Raw genomic sequence first — 21,508 nt, forward strand, 5'->3', positions numbered from 1 at the left:
GTGGGGAATTCTGATATCTATGGATTCCTTGAGCCACAGTCCATTCAGAGGTCTGGGCAATCGCAGTTTGAGTCTGAAAGTTACATAAAGAGTTGGATGCAGAGTTCACAACACGATGTCTATCTTGGAGCCTACCTAAATGGGTAAGTCACAAAATAACTAAATTTAATTAATGTTTACTAATGTACTAACCCATTTTAGGTTCCATTGCAGCGGACACTGGCAAATGGTGGTCATCCTGCCCAAGGAACACCTAGTTGTCTGGTTTTGTTCATTGCATAACAGGCCAGGCAACTACCTTAAGGGGATTATTAATAGGTTAGTGTTTTTTTCAATACATTTGCATTGTAATACCTCAACGTACAACACCATTTTTTAATTGTTCCTCATATGGAACAGTGCTATCAAGGGTCTTGATGATGCTCCACAGCCTAAATCAAAGGCTTATGCTAGGTGGATTGTCGCCAAGGTACGTCATTTACATAAAACTTTCACTTATATATTTCTTTATGTGTCTGTACACTAGTTGTTTAATTAATATCCAAATTTCATTATGCATTTAGTGTAATAGACAAAAAGGAAGTACTGAGTGAGGCTACTATGTGATGCATTGGATGTCCACCATCATTTTAGGAACTTTTAGGAATAATTGGGAAGCGATAAGTTTATTTCAAACAAAATCAATTTATTTATAATTTGTATTACATTATTAACTTATTATGATTTATTTCATCATGCAGTATTTTAACGATCCTAGACCATTGGAGCCAGAGAGATTAAAAGCATTGCGGATCCAGTAGGCACAGTTTTATCTCCGAGTTAGAGATCAGGCCTAGGATTTAGGGACATTATCTTTAGCTTTAGTTTACTTTGGTTTAACATTTTTTACATTTTCTATGTAACATGAACATTGAATTCATTTGATGATTGTTCTTTATGATAAATCAATTATTTGATGTTTATTATCATTAAAACTGCTTGAAAGCAGAATAAAATGTTTATTTGCTGTTAATTAGGCCTGAAATTGCATTTGACAGGTACAATTTTGGGTTTACTGTAAAAAAAAAGTATATATAAAAAAAATACTTGAAAACAACATCGGTTATTAACAAAAACTGATGTTAATATCATAAACAACATCGATTATTTACAAAAACCGATGTCGATATGAACCTTAACATCGGTTGTAAGAGAAAACCGATGTTAACGTTTGTATATTAACATCGGTTATTTGTGTATAACCGATGTCAGCGTTTTTATTTTAACATCGGTTATCTGTAGATAACTGATGTCAACTCTTGTACATTAACATCGGTTAGTTATAAATAACCGATGTGAACATTTGAATATTAACATCGGTTATGTACACATAACTGATGTTATGCACAAAGAACTACACCAAATAAGTGTATGCATCATCAACGTTGACATCGGTTTTCTAGCAAAACCGATGTTAATGGAATATATTAACATCGGTTATCGTAGGAAACCGATGTTAATGTATTACATTAACATCGGTTTTTCTAAAAAACTGATGTTAATATAACATATTAACATCGGTTTTACTGGAAAACCAATGTCAACGTTCATCATGCGTACACTTTTTTTGGTGTTGTTCATTGTGTTTAACATCGGGTATTTAGAGAATCGATGTTGTCATATATATGTTAACATCGGTTCTCCAAAACCGATGTTTAAATAACCGATGTAGAATGTTCTAAATAACCGATGTTGAAAGTGTATTTTCTAATAGTGACTTTTTTTATTCCTAGAATGCCCTTCATATGGAATCATGATTTCGTTGAATTAAATGCACAACGGAATCATGATTTTGTTGCATAACCAAATTCGCACTCCCTTATCACAATGGAATCGTGATTTCATTACATAATATGCAACAGAATCTCGACTTTGTTGTATATTTTTTATCACCCAATACATAATAACGAAATCACAATTTCGTTGTTTTTGTTTTTTGCACCCCCTTATCACAACTAAATATCAATTCCGTTGTTATTTTTTCCACATCACAATGAAATAATGATTAAAAAAAAGTTAAACAATGGAATCGAGATTCTGTCGTACTATTTTTAAAACAATTGAATAAAAAGAAAAAAAAACATTTTGAGTTTCTTTTTATTGATTGAGACAACTTTTCGTGAGATGTATTGATTGAACACTGTTTTTTCTGATATGTATACCAATTGTATTAAATATAAACGCAATTTAAACCATCTATATTATTGGTGTGATCTCAACCATTGGTATGACTCACAAGAGAACAATAGATCATCTAATATAAATAACAATAGGGGTTTGATGCAACTCAATACCGTTGTTTCATATTAACCATATTGCTTACATCATGGAGAATGTATCTATTGTTCTGTATTGCAATGGTGACATGATTCCATCATTTGAAGGGATTTTGTTTGAATGTCCTAGAGACCCTAAAATCATCATAATAAGTGAGAACATGTCACTTGATGCTTTAAGGAAAATAATTATAGACTCTATCAGAGGTTGCAAAATTTTACTTGATCTTTTTTACTATGAACTTGTTTACGTAGGTGATGGTTGTTTTGAATATAAGAGTATGGAGCTTAAATGTGATGATGTGGGAAAAATGTTTTTCATCTTATCAGAATTAGTAGCAAAGGTCCAATTAAGTTGAATGCAACTTTTAGCCGACCTCCAAATGAAATCCTTGCCCTACTGCTCAAACCAAGGAAACCAATATATGTTGACGAGATCATTACTCTGATGCATGATAAATTTGTGTTTTCATGCTTTTACTTTATAAAGATCATACACTGGTTTTTCTTTTTAAGAAAAGTTTGTATTATTAGTGCTTGATATTCATGTTTTTAAGAAAATTTTTCTTGATCATTGTTTATTTTTTTTAAAGGAAAAGAATGTATTAGTTGTCGATGTTGAGGTTTGTTTTATGAATCATTTGAAGAAATAGTTGTTGTTACTAGGCGTGTGTTATTTAAACAGTTGATGAACACAAAAAATAGTAATTCATCCACAACATAAATTTAAAACATGTCAAAACAACAAAAATTGTGCATAATACATGAAAATATGCTAATAATGATAATAATACAAAAAATCAATCGCCTGTGTCACCTTTCTTGCCACCTTTGCCGCCATCCTTGCCTGTCCTCTTCCTAGGTCTTTGTGTTTCTAAGCTACACCCAGCTGCTAAGCCCTCCTACAACAATTGCAAACATTTTCGTATGAGCTGATGATGACTCGTGTCCTCTGGCACAACTTTGATGTCCAACAAGCTCTACATAGCTTCTAAAGCTATATGAAATTGATCCTGCAATAGCAATTACATTACAATTAGTAACTATTTTTTTAGTGACAATTTAGAAAAAAAATCAACAAAATCCAATTTGCATTACATGACAAGAGTAATTTCCACCTGGTACATAGTCTGCCAGTGGTTGCCAAGGTTGTGATTGTACTATGATGAGTGGTAAATGTAAAGGATCACATGGTGGTTTTCCCTCCTCTAGCAAGATAACATAGGGATGGGAAACCTTGTAAAACCAAGGCAAATAGTCATATGTGCAAGCCCAAGGACCCCTAGGTGGCACAACATCACCAAGAAGAATGATATGTTGTTGCCACTCCACCCACACTCGATCACAAAGTTATTACGTAGGAAGGGGAAGTGGTTGACGTGGAATCATCTGGACATGGCCAAACTACCTTAGCGCCCTCTTCAGACAATATAGCTGTGTCAGTCTCACATATGATGAAGTAAGAAAAAAGAGACTATTGTGTGAAAGCCCTCACATCCTTGTGGTTCTCATATGGACACTAGACAACAACATCCATATGTAGGTCATCCAGTCTCTTCCTAACTGGGAAGGCACGCTCGGTACCTCTCAATGGGTTATATCTGGTGGCTTCTAGGTCCTCCAAAACATAATCCTCTCACTATAAGTAGCAAACATTGGCAGATGCGCCAGCACCCAAGACTATAAAAAATACCAATACAAATATTAATTATAGTAATAAAAAATAATTACAATACTAAAAAAGTTTACTTACCATGAGTAATGTCACATAACCTCCACATGACTTGCTGTTATACTTACTCGCATATGAGAGATGGTCGTAGAGGTATGTCAGTGCAGCTACTCCCCATGCATACTTGTGGCAAGCACCTAAGTTGTCAAGGTACTAGAGGTAGGCAACATGGAAGTGAGTCGAGAACTTGTCGGCCAATATCATACTATTGATCAAGTGCAAGTAATAATATATCACAACCCAAACATACAAGCTTGACTCAACATAGTGGTGGTCAAGGTATTCTAGCGACGTCAACGTCACCCTGGCACTTGCATTTTTCATTGTAGAAGCCTTTGTCGGAATAGCCTAGATGACTCATCAATAGGATCTTCATTGCTTCTTTGTCAAAAAGTAAGGGGACATGATCAATGGGCCTAGTATTCACAAGAAAGTGCAGAAAACAAGATACATCATCTAGAGTGATGATCATCTCTCCAACATGCAGGTGGAAGAAAGACGTCTCCTGGTGTCACCTCTCCAAAAAGGCGTTCACCAAGCCTTTGTTTGTGGCAAGATACCACGCCATAACAAGGGCTCCTAACGTCAACCGGTCCAAGTAAAGCCTGAACTTGCAGATGAGTAGCGTACGGTAGCACTTGAGCATCGTGGCTAACATGCTTCACCTCTTGCCTCTCCTGATGGTTCCATATGTGACCAACACAGTGATCCCTATAAGACTTGAGAAGGTACAAATCAACTGGACCTCCTCCAAATGGAGATCCAATGATCCTACCAACAGTTGGCCCTAGCTATGGTTATGGTTATGGCTCAGGCTGTGCTACTTCCATCGCTCGTCATCACAGTGCTAGCATGCCAACATTGTCACTCTGCAATGTCTCTCTACAGCATCCTCCCCTTCCTACAAGGGGTCTTCATAGGAGGGGTTGCATCCAACAACGTACGATGTCTACTTCTTGCGAGCCATTTGAAAAAAAAAAGGAAAAAATAAGTCATTAGTCCTTCATAATAAACAATTATATTTAACTAAGACAATGAAATAAAAAAAAAACATTACATTTGTCTAAAACTAAAAAAAGAAAATAAGAAATAATAAAACATACAATAAAATCACAATTCTATTGTGCATTCTGATGAAACACATAAACGGAGAGTTTTATCGCTCATAGTGGTCCTATCAAATTTAAACAGGATTGTCTAGACCAAAAAAAAAAGGTTGGATTGACAATCACTAGCATATTAGCATGTTATTGAACATGTGCCCCCCACATATTATCTGTTCACTTGCAACCGTAATCGCATAGGCCATGTTACTTAGCAGTACAGTGTTGCAAATTAGCACGTGGAGCAGTGGTGGAAAGGGTGATGATGATATTGCAGACTAAAGTATGTATCAAGATCAAGGGGAAGAAAATGTGGGAATGCAAGTGGGTGATGGTGTCACACCCTTTCAGCTATTTTCTTTTTCTAAATTATTGTGTTTAATAGTTAATTGACTTTTATCTCCTGAAATGTTAGGGAAGCTTCCAACAGAAAAGACACGTGTCACACCAAAGAAAGGTTATCATGAAACACTACCCTTCCCTTTTTGTTATTTTGGAAACTCTGGCTCAATTAATGGACCATGCTTTTGGTTTGGGAATAAATTTATTACAAGGTTGTAGCCATTGAAATAGCATATATATGGACTAATTTCTGGGGGCATTTGGAAATTGGATACTCCAGGGGTAGTTGTACTGTTACTCTGGTTGATTGATTCATCATCTCTTGCCATTAGCTTCGTTCAGGATAATCTTGTTTCTCTACCAATACTGTAAAAAAAATTGTATCATTTAATTGAATTATTCTTTCATCTTATAATTTTCTAGCCAGAGTCTAGTAGTTTTGTCAATTTGTTAGATAGGTGCAACTTGGTTAATCATGGAACCATAGGATAATGGCCTATGTGTCATGCACTGCTTTCAACTTCTTTTTCCCAAAGCTATGGTTGAGAACTTCTCTAGGTTACTCTTGGACCTTAGTTCCATTCTATTTTTCCAACTTAATTGGGCTTCATATCATGCTAACTATTCTGCTGGGTTTAATGCTTTCAACAAGGGTGTTTGTGTTGTGCATGGCTTAGACGAAGCTAGGGAAGTGTCTTTTCATTTTTTATTCTTTTTTGATAGAGTTTTCAGAAGGAACATTGTCTTTAGGCTAGAATGAAGGGTATGCATAATGCATATTAAAATAAGTTGATATTCTTTCCTTGGTCAACCTTTGAGAAGTATGATTTTGAGGTTTTAAACTTTGCAGCACCAGTTTCTTCAGTACTAAGTAATTGCAGATATCTCATTAATGTTGTGACTCTCTTTGATGGAATGCCTTGATGATGATAACAGGTTAAAGGATGAGGCGTTGGAGTATTTTCAAGAATTTTTTAGGACCAAGAAACTGTGTCCACAAAATAAAAGCTCCAGGATGGTTGTGTTTCTCGTTTAGTCATGCTCTAGGGTTGCTATGAGTTCAACAAAATAAAAGCTCCAGGCCCAATTGGTTGATTCCTTTTCTTTTTCACCTAAAACTTGATGAGACATTGTGGGTGGTGATGTGTGGCTAATGGTCCAAGATACATTGGTCAAAGGGTTCTTGAGTCCTCTTATCTGGGAGACATTCTAAGGTGGACCCCCTTCAAACATCAATCAATGTAGGTGGCAAAAGCACACTATAGAGGTGAATTGTATTTCTTTCAAATTTACTTTATTGTAAAGAAGGGTCACTCTAATTAAGTACTAATATTTTAAGAAAAGTATATAGGGTCAAAGAAAGTAACCTTAGTTCTAAACAAAAAAAAGTTTAGCATTTAGCTTTTATGTACAACTACTTTTCTTCAATATATGTATTCAAAGTTTGTTTGCAAGCAGAAGCTAATTGAACTTTATCTGATAATGTTAGTTAAGAAAAAGATTGAGCAAGGTAATCAAAGTCAACAAAGTTGAGAAAAAAGAAGTTTTACATTATTTGCTTTATATTGGTTCGCCCAACCATTTTCATTTGTCCAACCATATCAACTATTTTATCACTAAGATTTGATACAAGCACAAGTGCTATTTACATTAGCTTCTCCACGCTATAAAGTACAAGTAGTACTCTTACTTCCATACTAGCCACTCCAAGCTAATTAAACTCTAAACAAAACACATAAATTAGCATAACTTGCTACCTCACCTAAGATTATCTCTTGAATTAATCTAGGGTACAACATAGAGCATAATAGAGGTGTGTTTGACTTTCTCTTGGACAACACTAAAAGGGTGGATATGATAAACAATATAAAGCTTAGCACAAACCTACAAGTATTCTGCTAAGTACTAGTTTAGAAAGAAGAGTACGGTGATGAGCAGAGTAGGGTATTGTTCTGTAAGTCGGAATGCAACATATTCAAATGTTATTTGTTAAATTTCTTTTCTTTATATATGATTCAATTTTGCAACTTTGAAGCTTTAGAAACTATTTTAAATAGCCGCTAGCTATTCAAATGGAAACAACGTGCTTTTGTCTTGATGTGTGATAGAGACATAAAGCAGGAAGCAAGAAGCAATTCTTTGCGGCCATTACTCACCAAAACATCTTCAGCCACGCTTCTCAATGATTGTGCTTATTTTGAATGTTTCGTGAACGACTTTTCATGCCCCATATGGCAAACCTTGCTCTTCTAGTCCAGTATTCTTTTAATCTTGTCCTCTAGCAACACGAATTTTTTTATATTTGTAATACCTTCTTCTCATCATAGTTTAGTCATTCCTTTAATCATCCAATTTTCTTATCTCGCTGGAGCTCTTGAAAGTTGTCTTTAATCACTTCATGCTTCTTTCATAAGAGAAGGTTTCCACAAATAAGAGTTATAATTTGCTATGGTTATCATACTCTCCAAGCATACATACATATAATGCATGTATGTTTACATACATACAGATGGATGTTTAATTTATAAAAGTCTCGACCTCATGGATTTGCGCATTAATACCAAAAGGTACCTTCGTTAGCTTTCCCAACGCTATTCTAGTGTCCCTCAATGACTCATACATGGATGCATGTAAAACAACAACGTTCCATAGTAATAAATGAATTTCAATTTCCTATTCTTAAACCTCCCACGAGGTACTCAACAACAAACGACAGTCAATAGTAATCAACAATTTTCGTTTCTATACACTTAGAACCCCCCACAAGGTACTAAACAACAACTTAATCAATTGCGTACAATGTCTCTAGAAATGTTTAAAATATTTCTGCTAGCAATGCTCTACATTCTCTTTAATGTTTTCTGTCAACTACTATATTATAAAGTTTTATATTATTTTTAAGATATTTGATTTTTAAAAATTTGAAACTAATAAAACAATTATTTTAACCTTGTGAATAGTGAAAGATTTCATGAAGTGCTTGATGAAGTCAATCAGCATTTGAACAGTTGAAAGCCTAAATCGTAATTTATTCATGGCGAGAAGACTTACATTAACCATGTCCATTTTTGCGACTCTCCTGTCGTATGCAATGCAAACGGTGTATCTTTCACAGACGTTTGTGACTAGTATGAAAGGGTTTTATGGCCTGTTTAAACTTATTTAAAAAAAATTGTAATAGAATGAGCAATTTTATTCTTTTTTTTATGTGTTTATATACTTTTTCCTAAAAAATTAGTTTTTAATTTTTTTAACAAAACAAATTCTATCTACGTACTTATAAATTCATTTTTGTTTTTTTTTAAATCTTAAATTACTTTTTTAAGTTTATACAAACTGATTATATCTTGATTGACATCCTAGAGCATTGAAAGGAGCATAATGTGGCATGGAAGAAGAGGAAAAAATATATTTATGCATATAAGATGTCAATTCTATCTAGGGTCTTTCTATTTGATTTAAGGTTTAATTTGCTTGAAAAATTGCAAGCACGCTTTTCGCGCCATCTTACAGCAGATTTGCGATGCCCATTGTGTGAAGTGTGAACTTTGAAGTGCATAATGAATCATTGACACATACATAGAGAGGCTGCACAGAGAGGGACGAGGGTCTCATTCAAGTATTTAATGCTCCTGGGTTCTTCGATCAGAACATGTTAACGTGGCTAACGACAAATTTGAATAGTCAGTATCCTATCCTACACTGGAGTATGATATTTGTGTTAACCTTGGATGTTATACGAAGGAGTCGCAGTGAGTTCGTTTCTGAAGGTACAAATCCTAGCTCCGATTACTTTAACTTTTATCTCTGTTGTTTTTGTGGAGGAAATTATAAAAAACAGAGGAGAGAAGAGAGACAATACGTATGCAGAGGAAATAGAATTATTTTATTCTAATTCAAATTGTTCTCAACAACGATACAATAAATAACAAAAAATAAACTAATTAGATAACAAGATATTAGCAAAACAGAATATTAAAACTAACTTGCTCCTTAAAGATAGGAGCCACTTATTTGACTAGGCTAATCCATTAAAACTGTCTTACTCCTAAAATATAGGAAATCAACTTATTTACTAAATCCTATTTCAAAAACTGAAAAATAAAATATTATGCAGTTACAAAAGTAAATCTTCAACACTCGTCCTTGCTTTTGGAACTGCAAACTCCAATTCTTTGAGTTCAAGTTTGTTGATAGGTAGTGATTTTGTAAACATGTCAGCCAGTTGATCTTTAGACTTGTAGTAAATCAAGTTCACTTCTTCACTTTGTTGCATCTTTATCAAATAATAAACTTTGATGTTGAAATGTTTAGTCTTCCCATGACACACGGGATTGTTTGCAATAGCAATGGCTACTTGATTGTCAACAAAAATTCCAATTTTATTCTTTTGAGAAAATAGAATGTTTGGCCTTGTTGTAGTGAGATACATTAGACATCCAATCAAGCTCCTATAATATCCTTCATCAATGATATCAACACCTTTGTTAGTGCTTAGCTTTACTGAGTCTTAAAAGATTGGCTAAAATTTTGTTAAAACATAAGCACTTAGACAATGAAGGAAAGCTGGAGTTGCTGCACATGATGTCTAACATTATGTCAAGGAATCAGATCGGGCTGCACAATGCACAAGGCAAGATAAAATGTCAAATGAAGAATTGAAGCTGCAGGATCCACGATGTCGGATACAATGTCCAGGACATCCTGCCCGAAAATACTGGACACATAAATCTGTTATACCTTTAACAGATTAATGTGCAGTCAGCAACAGATTAGGCGATCTATCTTTAGGAACGAATTAAAAGATAATTAAAGTTCGAATTACAAACTTGAATAGTTCGTTCAGGGATTAAAGATTAAAGATAAAAACTAAAAGATCAAACTTTATCTTTTAGATCTTTAAGTGCAGATTTTTCAGGAGAATGATAGATCTTATCCAGCGCAAGTTGTTGCAGCCCAGATACGCACACTGCTATATAAACATGAAGGCTGCACGAGTTTTCTACCAAGTCCGAGATTGAAGAGTTATTTTGTGAGTTTTGGGACTTGAGTGTTTTGTGAGCCACCTTGATGTTACCCTAACATCAAGTGTTGGACCTGAGTGTGTAGAGTTGATCTCTATTGTTCAGAGAGCAATCTCTGGTGTGTCTTTGATTTGTTTGTAAACACGGGTGAGTGATTGAGAGGGAGTGAGAGGGGTTCTCATATCTAAGAGTGGCTCTTAGGTAGAAGTTGCATGGGTAGTGATTAGGTGAGAAGGTTGTATACAGTGGCTGTTAGATCTTCGAACTAATACTATTCTAGTGGATTTCCTCCCTGGCTTGGTAGCCCCCAGATGTAGGTGACGTTGCACCGAACTGGGTTAACAATTCTCTTGTGTTATTTACTTGTTTAATCTGTTCATACTGTCATATATAATCTGCATGTTCTGAAGCGGGATGTCGTGACATCCTGTACGACATCTGTCCTCAGTATCAGAATTTCAACCTTCTTCCTTGCTGAACTTCTCCTTTTGATTCATTGGTGTGCTGACAGATTTGCATTCCTCCATTTGAAACTTCTTCAAATTTTCTTTTGCATATTTCCTTTTTTTCATGTTTAGCATTCTTTCAAGATGGCAATGATCAAGTCTCTTGTGCTTGAATTCCGTGGGTGTGACTTGAGTGAAATAGGTTGTATGCTCCTCCTCTGCTGGATCAAATGAGAAGCTTTTACCTTTCATTTTAACCCTTAGAACTTCTCGGCCAAAATTGTCATAGATAAAGCAATGTTGATGTTCAAAGGACACTTTAAATCCCTTTTTAATCAACTGACCTACGCTTAGCAAGTTTTGGTCAATGTTAGGTACATAAAGAACATCTGATATTAATTTGATACCTGAACACGTTGAAATTGCAACAGTTCCTTTTCCTTTTACTGGAATATAGCCACTATTCCCAATTCTAACCTTTGAGACACTAGTTGGCTTCAAATCTTTGAATAAAGTCTTATCATATGTCATGTGGTTCGTACAACCACTATCAATCAACCAACTTTCACTTGATTCACTACTCAAGAAGCATGTGGCCACAAACAGTTGGTCCTCTTCTTCTTGATTAGCAATTTGAGCTCCCTCATCATGGTGATTTTTGTTGGGGCAGATCACCGCTTCATGTCCTATCTGGTTGCACTTGTTACATTTTGTATCTGGTCTCCTCCAACATCTAAAAGGTGCATGACCTTTTTTGCCACAATGCTGACAAGGTGGATAATTTTTCTTTTTATCCTTACCTTTGTTTTGGTTGTTTGCACTATTTTCACTTCTTGCTGGTTGATTCTTCTTGAAAAAATCCTTTTTGCTTTCATCAACTTCATGATGTTTGGCGGGCAAAGCACCTTCGACAACACGATCTTGCCTCATCAACCTTCGCTGCTCTTGAGCTTGCAGGGCATGTAGCACTTCTGCCAATGTGATTTTTGACAGATCCTTTGTGTTCTCCAATGAAGCTATAGATGCTTCATACCTCTCCGGCACCGTTACCAAAATTTTCTCTACAATTCTCGAATCAGCAAAATCACTTCCCAACAACTTTATCTTGTTGGCAATACCCAACAATTTGTTTGAGTATTCTTTGATTGTCTCTGACTCTTCCATCCTTTGAAACTCAAATTTTCTCCTTAAATTCAGCACTTGCATGTTTCGTATTCTATCATCTCCATTGTATTCCTCTTTCAGATAATCCCAAATTGCTTTGGGTGATTTAAGAGTCATGATTCTGATGAATATCATTTGTGAAACACCAGTGAACAAACATGAACTCGCCTTTGCCTTCTTCATCTTTCTTTCCTTGTGATTTTTAATTTGGGCCATGGTGGGATTTTCAGGCAGTGGATATATTTCATAATCCTCTTCCACAGCATCCCACAAATCCAAAGACTCCATGTAGGATTGCATTTTCACTTCCCAAAGATCATAATTCTCTCCATCAAAGATTGGAAGAGTTATGTGGGAAAAACTTGCTTCACCTTCCATGGTACAAGTCCCGTAAGAATAAGGCTCTCGATACCAATTGTTGGTTTTGTGGAGGAAATTATAAAAAACAGAGGAGAGAAGAGAGACAATATGTATGCAGAGGAAATAGAATTATTCTATTCTAATTTAAATTGTTCTCAACAGCGATACAATAAATAACAAAAGATAAACTAATTAGATAACAAGATATTAGCAAAACAGAATATTAAAACTAACTTGCTCCTTAAAGATAGGAACCACTTATTTGACTAGGCTAATCCATTAAAACTGCCTTACTCCTAAAATATAGGAAATCAACTTATTTACTAAATCCTATTTTAAAAATTGAAAAATAAAATATTATGCAGTTACAAAAGTAAATCTTCAACAATCTCACTTCCATCTAATTTTTCTCTTTATCTCTTTCTTTATTATAACATCATGTATCATATTTATTACTTTCTCTTTCTACCTTTTTTTCTTCTTCTCATCTATCTCTTATTTCCATCTCAATCCACCCTAAAATAGAATCTATGAATATCATAACACATCAAAGAAATTCGAGCCCGATATGCCAAATTCATTAGCTCAACTTCTCAAAAGTCCTGTCTAGTTTTTACATCTCTAGCATTCTAGCTTCTCATTTTCGTCATCATGACATAATTAGTACAAGTATCTATCCATTTTGTCAATACTAATATGCATCCAAGAATTTAATTGGCTATCTTTAATAAAATTTCTCTTTTTAATCATGTTTTTTTATCAACAAACCTTCAACAAAAATTTTGTTTAAGAAATCGAGGTTAATACCACTCATATCAACGACTTATTTATGAGTGTTCCACATTTTGAACAACTAAGTGCATGTTTGGATTAAAATTTATAAACTTAATTTTAAGTCAATCTTAAGTTTACTGTAAAATATCACTAAGTGTTGTTTCTCCAAAACCAAATTTTAAGGCAAAATTTTACTTTCGAAGTTCAAACATACTTTCAAACCTTCTCACTGGAAATTCAAACACATCCTAAAGCTTAACTGTGAGGGTGCAGTAGCTTTTAATGGAATAATTGTATTTAATTATTTTTCTTGTGCATTTATTTAGATGGTAAAACATACATCTGTTTATAGTGGTTAAAAATAAATTGACGTGTTTAACATGCTTATTTCTTTATTTATTTGTCTAAGTTAGAAGATTGCCTAGAAATCGATTCTAGAGTGATTTGTTAAAAAAATAATTTGTCAAAGGCTAATTTAATTAGATCAGAAGAATGTGGCGTTGAAAAAAAATATTTGCATTTTGGGTCAAAAATTAGAAAAATGGGTCATTTTGTAAATAATTAAAAATCGATAGAAACTATCACATTTTAGAACATTGCTACTTGGTCCTTAGGGTTTGGAGACCCATTATAAAAGCTACAGTGAGTCTCCCAACTTCTATGCTCAGCTAAAATTCTTAGAGAGAAAGAGAAAGAGATAGGGAGAAGATTTTTTGTGATTCCAGTGAGAGAAGGAGGCCAATGGAGGAAGATTTCAAGGTTCTAAGTCATTCTGCTTCCATTTTCTCTTCATCTTTCTCTCTTTGCTCAAGGTATGGGGGTTTCTATCTTTTCTTATGAATAATGTTGTGTTGGGGCTGAAATTGGGATTGTGGGTGTTGGGGAAGCTCATTGAGCCATAAAAATGATTTCTATATTGATGAAAGTGTGAAACTACATCATTTTGTAATTTTGGACTGAGATGAATGTCAAATTTTATTATTCTTTTGAAGCACAATTTTCGAAGAGTAGGACTTGCCCTAAGATTCTCATGCTCTCTAGAACCATTAAAAATAATTCAGTCATTTTTTTGCATTACAACTATTTTATTTAATTTTTATTGCGAAAATGATGTTTTATCTTGAGATGATTTTTTATTTTTTATTATTTTGTAAATTTTCATTTGATTATCTGTTTTAAATATAGTATGGTGTGACACAAGGGAGTGTCCATAAAAATTGTCTAATCCTAATTGTGTGTGAAAGTATTTTACATAATTGAAAAGTTGATAAATCGGACATTCTCAAAATTTGACTTTAATTAGAGGAAATTAGTTTTTGGTGTAAAAACTGTGGTTTTATTATTTTCTATGGATCTCTATACCTTGAGAAGCATGTGTAATTTTTATGGAAATTTGGAAAATTAGTTTACTATTTTTACCTATATAAAAGTTAATTTCTGAAAGTGCTGGCAAGTCACGGAAAACAATTATGATAAAATATTTTTGGTTTGATTTGGACCCCTGGAATTTATATGTTATGATTAACATGAAAAAAAACATGTTGAGGATGATGACGGTTAAGTTTCGTAAGAAAGGGATAAGAACTGATATTTTAGAAAAATGAGAAATTGTGATTTTGTGCCTATACAGATTTGAGAATTAAATATAAATAAATATTATTTGTATGGAAAATGGCATGAGGAATTTTATATTGGATTATAGCATATGTGGAGTGGTCCTACCAAGTTTCATTAATTTCTGAGCTAATTTGCTATTTCTAGAATTTAATGTTGGAAACTATAATAAATAGCATATTGATTCTTTTATTAGTATAATAGCTCTTATGATAGAATTTATTACTTGTGTTGATGAATGCTGAGATTCTATCCTAAGAATAGGATCGTTATTATTGAATTATCATTTATTTGATGTTTTGGAAAATATGTATTTTGAAAAATAGCTTGAGAATGGAAATGTATAGGAGAAATTGATATCAATGTGTGTGCAATGTGACACTTAAGTTCGGTGACCTGAATGTAAGTAATTCTAAATATGTTGTGGATATGAATTTTTCTCATGGTTTATGTTATACATTGTTCCATTGTGATGATATGTGGTGATGAAATATTGTAATCTTATTTGTGCTTTGGTTTGGGTACGTATGAGGGTGTCCAACCTTCGGTATTGTAGAAAGTTTATGTTTATGAACTGCTTTCATGGTAGTGATATTGACTAGTTTGTTTGTGTGAGAAGTGGACTTGTCCACTTGAGGAACCATAGTAATGATACCTAAGGGAGTGAAAATAGTCAATGTTATTTCCTCTTGTTTTATGTGGGGTGATGACTTGCAAAGTCAAAGACCTAACAAGGGCGATGTATACAACAAGGACATGCAAAAAGAAAGGAAAGGACAATGGAACAAGAAGCGGATGTAAGTCCATGATGAGTGTGAGGCAAGGCTTGAGAGATAGATTATGCTTGAAGTAGAGGATGACTCTATACTCAATTATGGCATTGTCCTTCGACGGTTGTTTGCATGTACCACGTAACCAACAATCGAGGACAATGAATCTATACACTGTGAGAAAGTGTGAGGAACCGTTTAGAAAGGATAGATGAATCACATTGGATACATCGGGGGATGGTCTGTATGTTTTAATGAAACCTAAGGGAATAAAGAGTGGTGATAACCCGACCAAGGACAGTGGATCTAGTTAGTGTGGGGGACTCACAGGCCTCACTCAACACTTTTGACTCGAGCAAAGCCATATCCATGGTTGGGAAAAGAGCATCACTTGTATCAGGCGAAATGTGAACTCCTAATCATCATCTATGAAAGCTTTGTAAGATCATTAAATTGGGAGAAGCTTAATGGCAGGTTGGGCCCAAGATAAAGAAAAATTTGTGATAGACACATAGAATAGGTTACAGCAAGAGAGTTGGTTGTTAGTAAACCAAATGTAGTGGTTGTGTATGTTATGTGTGATCCTAAGTAAGATTGTTTTTGTAACATTATGTTTTTCATAATGTTTGATTAAGTGGTTTCAATTAGATTGCAAGAGTAATTAAATTTAATTTAAGTACCGTAAATTAATTAATTAATTAATTAATAATGAGATGACGATGTGGTGCTTGTACGTATGATTATGTTTACAGATGTGAAAAATCGTGTTTGGGGTGTGAATAGTAAGTTTTAGAGTATTTAGACTGAGATGCAAACAAAGAGAAAGGGAAGCGTCATACACTCGTCTTTTTATTGACTAAAAGCCGAACCAAAACACAAAACCATCTCGTTTCACTCTCTTCTTCCTCTCCAAGAAAACCCTCCTTAGGAGAGCTTGAGACCTTGAATTCCTTTGCTCATGGGACCTTGTAGTAGTTCTTTATTCAAGTTGAAAGCTTAATGAATGAGATGATGCTATATGAGATGTGGATGTTGATGAGATGATGTTGTATGTAACGTGACATTGAGAAAAATATGATGTTTTGAAATCTTAATGAATATTGTTTAATAAGGTGAATTGAGTTGAAATCTTGTTATTCTCATGTAATTGACATTCATATGACAAGATTGGTGTTTGATTATGAGAACTTGTGTTGTGAAAAGTCTCATGATGTTTGATGAACTAGGTGAGAGTTCATGATTATTGATAATGACATGAATGATGAATTAATCATGATGTGGATGAATGTATTGATGATGAGATATGGTGCTTGATTTGAATGGTCATAACATACATGCATTGATGAATGGCATTGCATGTGCATAAGCACGTAAGTTTAGCCTACAGAATGAATGGGTGGGCTAATTTGTAAATAGTTTAAGGTCTTTGCAAGTCTTATTGAGATAAGTCACGATCCACTTCATCCATTTTCGATAAAATCACACTTCCTAAATGGTCAGATCATAGAGTGCGACTATGTTAAGGAATGTGCTTGGATTAATCGCTCAAAAGGTGAAATTTTTCGAGAGTAAAGAATTAGCATGACATAACATGATAGATAGACATGTGCATTGATAATTGTGACTTGAGAATGATGTGGTACTTGATGAGTCATGAAAATACTGTGATGTTTGATGATTGATAGTCTAATGATGACGATGGTATATAATGGTTGAACCTTTATGTAATGGTTGATGAATTGGTGATTATTATGAGATGTCCTGTTTTGAAAATTCTAAGACTTATGTTTTATATATGATTTCTACATGTTATGTTAAATATGTGATGATGGTGGGTCATGCTTTAATTGTTAAGTTATATCCCTTTTATTATGCTTACTTTTTGTAAGCTTACCTATGCGTCATTGTACACGTGGTTCATGTTTGTGATGATCCCACATTTGATATAAGTGGGGAGCAGGGATGGCCCCGTGTCTTTTGGAGACTTCATGGATAAGCGTACCTGGATGTGAAGATGTGATTTCCATTTCTTGTTTCCTTTTTCAATGTTATGTTTAGTGTTGATCGACTCAGAGTCTAAGAAGTTTATCTTCATTGGGTTGTCATGTCTATATGCTTGTTTTGAGGAGATTTGAGTCTCTATCAACTTGTATAAGTTCATGTTATGTTAGAGTGTCATAGGGCTCATGGTATTTTTAGTTGTGTATATATATCACATGATGTTTTATCTTGATATCTTGCATTTTAGCTTTTGGTCTCTGAAATGTGAAAAGTTTACAGGTATTTTCATAATTAAATTAATTAAAGGGTTTTAAAGAAATTAAAATAAAGTCTTCCAATTGAGATAGTTCACTATTTCATGTAGTGGCAGTGGGTCATTATAGTTTTGATATTTTGGAATAGATTGTTAGACCTTCGGGTCATATTTGCTTGCTTGTTCATGAGAGAATAGATTCACCCATATGCCCCATATTTTTTCTAATGGACTCGATGATGCAGTTTGATTATCGAGGAGGAAATGGATTGATTATGTCAAGCACCGGTTATGTTTTGTGGGTTAGTACTCTGAGCCCTAGCCTTTTCTTGTATATGAAAGAGAGTAAACTAGGCTTTCATTTTATGGTGTGTTAGTCTCTTGTATGCAACCCAAACATATTGTGCAAGTTGATTTTAGAGATCTAAAACAATATTTGTTTCTAGAATAAAACTATTTAATGATGTAATTGAGGATGTTCAATTGAGATTTGTTGTAATTCTAATGGTTTTGAAATTTATGTATTTTGGAAATATATTTGTTAAAGGAGGATTTGAGAAGGTTCATTTAGAGTTACTATGTTTTAATGATTCCTTGAAAATAGAGTATTTGATAAATGAAATTGTTTCTCAATTAATAATATTTAGTTAATGGAAGTTTCCTTACAAAGGACATACGAGTTTTTATTAAGAATAAACTTACAAGGTTTTAAGTGATGGCATGTTTAGAGAAAGATGAAAATGTATATATGATTTAGAAAACGATATTTATAGATTGAGTTTTCTTTAAAAAAAAGTTTATACAATTTTTCAGTATAATAAATTGGGGCGTTACAAAAATATTACTTCGATTATTATTAGATCATTTAATGTGACAAATAATTAAAATTTCTGAGAAAAATACTACTTTACTTATTTATTATTTCTAAGAACTTATATACTCTATAAATATTCTTAAATATTTATGATCGAATAAATAGATTTAAGTATTTTGAAGAATCATGATTAATAAGATTCATGTTAGACATGTGGCATCAATAACTTAAGAGGGGGTGAATTAAGTTTCAAAATTTTCCACTAACAAACTTTTAACCCCCTTCTACTAAATGATAGGCTCAAAATGCAGAAGACGAAGCAGCAATCAATTTAATAATTTTCTTTAAAACATGCAAGACATAATTGATTGCCATAACATAAATGAAATAAGGGAAGAGAGAAATGCAAACTCAATTTATACTGGTTCGGCCACTTCCCGTGCCTTACATCCATCTCAAGCAACCCACTTGAGATTTTTCACTATCTTTGTAAAAATCCTTTTTACAACTTCTGAACACCCAAGGAATCCCTTTCCCTTGTGTTCAGGAAACTCACAATTCAAGAGACAACCAGTCTCTTGATTGCAATTGACTTTCTGAGAAGAACAGAAAGATTTCTCTCTTTTAGAGTGGATAATACAATTTGAAGTTCCTGAATGAAGTCTCAATAGATTTGCAAGTGTTTGCCCAAGAGTTGTTGAGAGAGCATTTGACAATGAAGTTCTCTTGGAATATCTCTCTCTTTTTGAAATCAAACACACATATATATAGGCCCATCGTGCCTTTTCAAAATGGTTTAAAGATATGTCTTTTCAAAAAAAGCTTTTTTTTAATTTTTTCACTAGTAATCAATTATAGGTTTATGGTAATTGATTACATAGTTATATTTTGAAGGATCATGACTTTTGAATTTGAATTTCAAGAGTTCTGTTGCTGGTAATCGATTACAAACATCTGGTAATCGATTACAGGTTCAAAATTCAAATCCTAAACCCTTTTTAATAACTATTTTTTAAAATTGTCTTCTGGTAATTGATTACATTGTCTGGTAATCGATTACCAGAGCCTTAGATGATGTAAGCTCCATTGGAGCTTGTGGGCCTAGGATCTTCTTCATCAATGGATTTCTTTGCTTCTTGGAAGATGAATGGCAGTGGAATGGAGAAGGAAGAGAGAGAGGACACGCCACTTCAAGGAGAAGATGAGTCTAGAAAAAGCTCACCACCATAGGAGGCCATGGATAAGAGCTTGGAGGAAGAAGAAGATAAATGATGGGAGAGGAAGAGAAGAGCACAAAATTTTGTGCTCTAAAAGAGCTCTAAAATCTGAAGTTTAATTTTCAAATGATCAAAGTTGAAAAAAAAATGCATACACATGACCTCTATTTATAGCCTAAGTGTCATACAAAATTGGAGGAAATTTTGAATTTCAATTCAAATTTCACTTGAATTTGAAATTGAATTTGTGGAGCCAAAATTTCACTAATTATGATTAGTGAATTTCAGTTATGGTTCAGCCCACTAATCCAAGGTCAAGTCCAAGATTCTCTACTAAGTGTGTTTAGGTGTCATGAGGCATGTAAAGCATGAAGGACATGCACAAAGTGTGACTATAGGATGTGACAATGGGGTGTAGTAAGCAAATGCTCACCTCCCCTTCTAAAATTTAATTGGATTGGGCTTCTGCCAATTCAATTAAATTTATTTCCCAACACACACATCAAATATTCACTTAGTGCATGTGAAATTACAAAACTACCCCTAATACAAAAACTATTCTAGGTGCCCTAAAATACAGGGGCTGAAAATTCCTATATTTCTAGGGTACCCTACCTACATTATGGAGCCCTAAAGACCAAATATAATGACATCCTAATCTAATATGTACAAAGATAATTGGACCCAACCTTGGCACATGGGCTCAGAAATCTACCATGAGGTTCATGGGAACCCTAGGGCCTTCTTCAACAGCTCTAGCTCAATCCTCTTGGAGCCTCTTGCTCATGGCTCTAGTGACTGGTCCCTTCCTAGGGAGGATTGCATCATTGGATGTCTTGGAAACACTTTGTTTTGAGGCAATGCTTGATCTTTAGTTAATCTTGAAGCAAGGCTTTGCTTGTTGAAGCAACTTTGTATTAATCTTGAAGCAATACTTATCCTTTGAAGCAACCTTATTTGATTCTTCTTTGACATCATCAAAATCATGTATTCATACATTCACAATTCATGATTTTTGGACATGAATTTTCTTTTCTTTTTAGCAAATAATCAATTATATAAATTTAATATTAAATATTAGAATAAATAAATATAATATTTTTTAAAAAATAAATATGTATACTAAATATTATAATTTATTGAAGTAAATTATTTTTTTTTTGGTGTAAACTGTATTTTTAATATAATTTGCATATTTCATATTTTGTGTAATAATGTGAACTGTAACTTTTTATGTTATGTAATTTTATATAAAAAATTGAGAATAAATATTTTTAATTATAATGAAAAATATTATAATCTATATTAATTTATAATTTTTTTCAACAGTATAAATATATGTATTTAAATTGAGTATATATATATATATATATATATATATATATATATATATATATATATATATATATATATATATAATCCACATACATACACGTGTGTGTTTAGGTCCGATTTTGAATATATATTCTAAGTTTGTGATAAATGTTTTTATTTGTTTGAATCCTTGATAATATTTTTTGTTTACATTGAGTCTCTATCATTAGTGGTCGACTATTGAGAGTTTACGCATCCATCAAAT

At 33.6% G+C, this 21,508-nt stretch overlaps 1 long non-coding RNA gene across 1 annotated transcript; it reads left to right on the top strand.

Moving 5' to 3' along the window:
- Positions 1-13,920: 13,920 nt before the first annotated feature.
- Positions 13,921-18,444, top strand: LOC102670483 (uncharacterized). The gene is made up of 2 exons (XR_413179.3): positions 13,921-14,072; positions 18,144-18,444. It is a non-coding gene; the product is annotated as an uncharacterized lncRNA (long non-coding RNA).
- The last annotated feature ends 3,064 nt before the right edge of the window (positions 18,445-21,508 follow it).

This window comes from Glycine max, chromosome 2, assembly GCF_000004515.6.
Source record: "Glycine max cultivar Williams 82 chromosome 2, Glycine_max_v4.0, whole genome shotgun sequence".
NCBI lineage: Eukaryota > Viridiplantae > Streptophyta > Magnoliopsida > Fabales > Fabaceae > Glycine > Glycine max.